Raw genomic sequence first — 6332 nt, 5'->3', positions numbered from 1 at the left:
GGCTGCTCGCCCGGCTCCGGGGGTTTTATTGCGTCTCTATTAAAGCTGTTAAAAATCTTTCCATTGTGGCAGTGTCTGGGAGTGATAAGTATTCATAACAGAGGGGATTCAAGATGGGTTTGGTTGTAAAAACACCTCTAAGCTGCCTGGATTTATGGCTGTTAAATCATCCCTCCTCTCATCTGTCACAGCCTTTTCAGATGTTCATCACGGAACAACAGCGAGGCTGGGGCCGTAATTTGTGCTGCAGGAGGAGGGGAGCCCTCTCCACCAGTAACTGCCTCAGGATTTATGGAGACTTCTCCCAATCTTTTTTTTTTTCCTCCGAGTAGAAGAGGCTTTGCCTCTCTTTCTGCTGTTGCCAGCTTGTTCAGCCAGCTGGAGCCAAGGAAGTCCGGGTGGATTTAGAGCCCTGCTGGGAGGGCTGGGAGCAGCTTGCAGGGAATTTGGGCCAGGATCTGCAATGCGGGGCCGTGCCTCTGGCTGGGCTCCGCTTTGGGGCTGGGTCCTCCCACCCTCCCCAGGTTTGGGGATGGAACACGGGAAAATCCCACGGATGCAGATGGCAAAGAGTCCTGGAGAGGTTTGGTTGGGAAGGGAACTCAAAGATTCGCTGGGTTGTGATATTGAGGTGTAGGCTTGGGGGGATGCTTCATCAGGCTGCAAACCAGGGGCTCCCTGCCTGCTCTGGCAGCCTGGGGGGAATTTCTGGAGATTTGGGATCATATTTAGAGAGACCTGCTCTCTCTGCACCCACCTGAAAGGTCAGAGCCAGGTGGGGATGATCTCTCAAGGAACAAGGGACAAGATGAGGAATTGTGAGATGCCGGAGCTGGGGAGGCCAGGCTGTTCTTTCACATTCCCTGGGATGATTTTGGGAGCCAGCACTGCTCTTCCCCCAGGAAAGCTTTAGGGTGTCAGGTTTGGAGCTGGGCTGGCGTGAGGGGCAGGGCTTCCCTCTCCCCTCTGGGTTTATTTTAGGGACACTGCACAGCAGCTCCCACAAATTTAACAATTTTTAAAATTAGACAGAGCAGTCGGTGACACCTCAGGGGTTTTTGAGCACTCCAGCCTCTGTCCCCTGGGTGTCCCCGTGCTGTCCCCAGCACAGCCCTGACCAGAGGGGAGCTGTCCCCCACCACTCCTCGTGTCTCAGTCAAAGCTTTGGCTTGGGTAGATTTTTATTGGATTGTGTGAACATTTCCAGGACTTGGGATTTTTTTCCTTTCTTTCTTTTTTTTTTTTTTTTTTTTTTTTTCCCCATCCCCAAATAAAGTCAAGATTCAAAGCAGAATTGAGAATTTACTCCTATGAACAAAAAGGTGGGAAGAAGGGAATTCCATAATCCCATGGAGGTTCCAACAGGGCACATTTATACCCCTGTGGCAGCTAATAATACATTACTAATTGCTAATATTAATAAATCTACTGTTTATTATAAGAAATAAGTAGTATAAGTATTATAATAAATAATCATAGTTTTAGGTTGTAATAGGTGATTGTACTCCTGGATCCTAAAAGATAATATTGTAAATAGAATTTAATAGATTTAATGGATAATTTTTAGGTAATAGATATAATAGATAATTAATAGATAATGTAATCCCAACAGTAGAATTTATTGATGATTGTATTAATAGCTAACACCAATTCTACAGATGCTGATGCTTACAGGAGATGAAATGCTAATACAATAAATGAATACTACAAATTAATAATAAATATTAATAAAGCTAATAGCTGGGCCATGTCACTATGCTGAGAGGACAGAGGGCAAAGGACGGGTGACACCACAGGCCACTGGTGTCACCTGAGGCCTTGGGCTCCCCTGGACTGGACTGGCACTGTTTGGTCCATTACACCAAAATGTCTCTTCCTGTTTGACCACAGCTCACAAGAATTAAGCCCTGTGTCCCCATTGACCCCTTGATCAATTAGTGGGGACACAAATGACCTCAAGAAGCCCCTGTGTCCACATCTGACATCACAATCAATTAACGGAGACACAAATGACCTCAAGTAACCCCCAGATCAATTTAAAAAGACTCCAATGACCTCAAATAACCCCTGTGACCTGAAGTAACCCCGATCAGGACCTCAAATGACCTCAAATGACCCCAATGACCTCAAGTAACCCCCAAAGAGGGTCTAAAATGACCCAAAGTAACCCCTGGAGAAATGAAAAAATATTCCAATGACCTCAAGTAACCCCTCTGACCTCAAATGACCCCTATGACCTCAAGTAACCCCGATTGGGGCCTCAAATGACCTCAAATGACCCCTGTGACCTCAAGTAACCCCGATCGGGGCCACAAGTGACCTCAAGTAACCCCAAAGAGGGTCTAAAATGACCTAAAGTAACCCCTGGAGAAATGAAAAAATATTCCAATGACCTCAAGTAACCCCGATCGGGGCCACAAATGACCTCAAATGACCCCTATGACCTCAAGTAACCCCGATTGGGACCTCAAATGACCTCAAGTAACCCCGACCAGGGATTCCAATGACCCCAAGTCACCTCTGTGACCTCAGGAAAATATAATGAAGAGTTCAGTGCATAAAATCTCATTCCAATGCTGTTGCTGAGAGAGGTTTCATAATAATTCTGGCATAAAGTCACTTTCTAAGCTGCCAAAGCGAGGCCAGGTCCCTCCTTTCTCCAGCTTCTGCATTGGGCACACCAGTGTAGAATTCCAAAGCGGTTCTTCCATGATAAAAGATGTTTTTTTTTACCTGTTAGGATCTACCAATGTTTTATTATTAAATTAAATAGGGAGTTTCAGGGGATCTTTCTTTTCTGCGGGTGCAGCCCACGTTTGTGTTTACACACAGGAAAAAAGCTGCTGCCAACAGAGGTGGCAGGCACCGAGTGCTGGGAGGGAATTGTGCTCAGGCTCTGCACCCCAGAGTGGGATCCTCTGCCCTGGGCCAGCCCTGAACAGGCAGGGGCAGCACCAGCAGTGAGCCAGAGAGAGAAAGAGAAAGAGAAAGAGAAAGAGAAAGGGAAAGAGAAAGAGAAAGAGAAAGAGAAAGAGAAAGAGAAAGAACACGTGAGAAAAAAGCCTCGTCTGACCAGGATTGGGACCCAAATCTCTGGGATTCAAGAGGTAACACAAACCTTTCTACTTATGGCAGCAAACTCCACAACCCAGCTTTGAATCCATACTTTACTTTCATTTTTTTTTTTTTTAATAAATTTTAAAAAAATCTTGCAAGTATCAGACAAAAAACCCCAAGTCCTGGAAATGCAGACACCCAGCAAGGAGTAACATTTAACCCTGGCCACAGGCTGAGTGTGCAGTGACAGTGTGAAGGCAGTGCTCAGCTTGTCTTGGGTCTGGGTCTTCAAGGAAAATGAGCAGTTAGTGGTTGCCATTAAGTTTTTTATTACTAATTTTCAGATATACATATACATATATATGTGTGTATATATATATATGTGTATATATATATATATGTTGGGTCTTCAAGGAAAATGAGCAGTTAGTGGTTGCCATTAAGTTTTTTATTACTAATTGTTAGATATACATATACATATATATGTGTATATATATATATATATATATGTGTGTGTGTGTGTGTATATATATATGACATATATGTGTATATTGGTATACATATTATATAAATATACAAAATATTACATATATATGTAATATATATATTATATACAATATTCTAATGTATATAATGTATTATGTCATATATAATTTATTATGTAATATATAATTATATTACATAATATATAATTAAACAAATTATAATTTATTATTTTATATATAATATAGAATGCTAAGTAATTTATTATTTATTATATTATTTAATCTATTCTATATTTATTATATATTAATGCACCAGTCTCAATGGCAGAGTTCTAAGTTTAAAAGTCCATGCTAAAGCATTAAAGTCTGCTGATTTACATGAGTCCATGCTAAAAGCTTTCTGGAGTCCCCAGCAGGAGCTGCAGCTGCAGGGCTGCTCCCTGGTGCAGAGTCCCAGCTCCCAGGCAGGAACAGCAGCAGAAGTTGTTCCCTGCACAGTCAGCCCAATGTCCCCAGCAGCAGGAGCCACAGCCTTTTCTTCTTCTCTTCATCCTGCTGTTGTTGCTCCATGCCAAACACCTCAGTACACATAATAAACAGAAGTTATGTTTTTATTCATAAATCATCCAATCAGCTAAAAGCACAATTCTAAAACATTCTTTGTAAACCAATCTAAATTAACTCTAACGTGCAAAAGTAGTGTCAGTTCTTACCTAAAAATGACGTATATAATATTATCTATTTACACAAATATACCATCTGTTTTCTTACTTAAAATTTACATATATGACTTGATCTATTCACATGAATATTTCTATTTACACATACAGCTCTATCTGTTCTAGAGACTCAAAGTTCTGCTATGTTTTTGTTAAGTCTGGAACTAAGTTACTGAACTTTAAACTAGGCTTTATGGCCTTTGCTAGCTAACAGTTTCTTAAGGCACTTAAAATGTATTTCTACTTACTCAAAACTATAACTTACACTTCCACTTACTTCGAACTTAAACCTACATTTCTACTTCATATCTATGTGGCTTAATATATCTTAATTTGTCTGAAGGCTTTAATTCAACCCCTGCATTCATCTGTCTCTCTGAGGAACTCAGAGAGGCTGGCATTCCAACACTGAGGGAAGAACAAAACACAGGGAATGAACAACCCCCCCTCTGCCCCTTTCCCACCCAAAAAAACCCACAAGAGATCTCCAAATGCAAACCCAAAAATGCCAGCAACAAAATGCTTTATTTACCTCTACTCCTGTGCTGGATTCTGGAACTGCTGGAGTTTCCTGGAGCACCACGAAGAGCCCACGATTTCTTTAAAAGTTACGGATGGTGGAGGTCCAAGCAGCTGTGTCACAAGTCCTGGTGGAGTCACCAGGAACCAAAACCTTTTCCCTGGTGCTAAAATTGTGAGCCAGGCTGGGTTAGGTGATAAAAAGGGGTTCCCTCTAGAAGGATCCTTATGTGCACGACACATGGAATGAAAACACGCCCTGTAAATATTTACAATTTTGCATTTTTAGCTAATTAGCATGACTGACAAGAGTCCCCAGCTAGTCACAAAGGTGGTGAATTAATTCCTCCCTGGTTCTACCCCTTCCTGAAGTCCCAGAGAGGGGTTACTTGATGTCACAGGGGTTCTTTGAGGCCATTTGTGGCTCTGATAATTGATCCAAAGACAGCACAGGGGTTAATAATTATGAGCCAAACAAGAACAGGCACTTTGGTGTAATGGATCAAGCACCACCAGTCCAGCCCAGGGGAGCCCAAGGCAGATGGAATTTGCTGCTAGGGGCAGGAAGGATGGAGAAGAACGGGCTGTCCGAGCACTGTCCCCATCTGCATCCCCCAAAAGCCGTGGGGCACAGCCATGTGTCCCCCAGACATCGTGCCCAGCCCAGCAGCAGTGACAGCTCGCTGCCACACTGCTCTCAGTATGCACAGAGCCCAAGGCTCAGGCCGCTGATCCTGCTCCCGAAGAGGGGACAAGACACAAGGGCCGTGTCCCCAGGACACCGTTGGGAGGCAGCACGTCCCTGACCAGCATGGCACAGGACTCCAGGATGCTCCACAAGCTCCGATCCTGCTGCCCCAGCAGGAACCCGGCAGTCAAACCCATCCCTGCAGCATTGCCAAGGCTTCCCCTGGCTGCTGCTCTGCTCCCTGCCCAGCTCTGCCCACCCAGGGCACCCCTGTGGGCAGAACTTGCCTGTCACCCTGTTCTTCTAAAGTTCTTCTAAGCCTTCTGATGTTTACATTTTTGTAATGGAGTTTCTCACGCACTTTTCATGTAAATAATGATTGTTTTGCATTCCTCTCTAGAGGAGGAGAGAATTGACAGACTGTGAGTTTGATCAGTGTAGTCAGAGAAGTGGCAATTTCATCCTCCAATCCATAGTCACTTTTAGAATTCTATAAATATCGAGGTCCAGAAATAAACACACTTTTTTGCCTTAGACATCTCAGCGTGTGAGTGTCGTTCATTTCATGTTGTACTGTGACGTTTGCCCATCCCTGCACCCCCCTTCCTCCCAGCCCAGCTGCCCACAGCAGTGATGGAGCTGCTGGCCCTGCTGCAGAGAGGGTGGAAGGGTAAGAGTTAATGATCCAGGCCAGGCACAGAGCAGCTTCCCAAGGACGGGGGGCAGAGCAGAGACAAGGGTGGCACCACAGCAAGGCTGGCAGTGTCACTGCCACCATCACTCCCAAAGCAAAGGGGGCTCTGCACACCCTGGGCTGGCACATGGCCCTGCAGAGGGGACAGCAGTCTGTCCCCAAGCAACAGA

The sequence above is a fragment of the Onychostruthus taczanowskii genome, unplaced genomic scaffold (assembly GCF_017590055.1).
Source record: "Onychostruthus taczanowskii isolate IOZ18803 unplaced genomic scaffold, ASM1759005v1 scaffold18, whole genome shotgun sequence".
NCBI lineage: Eukaryota > Metazoa > Chordata > Aves > Passeriformes > Passeridae > Onychostruthus > Onychostruthus taczanowskii.
This window is presented reverse-complemented; position numbering follows the sequence as displayed.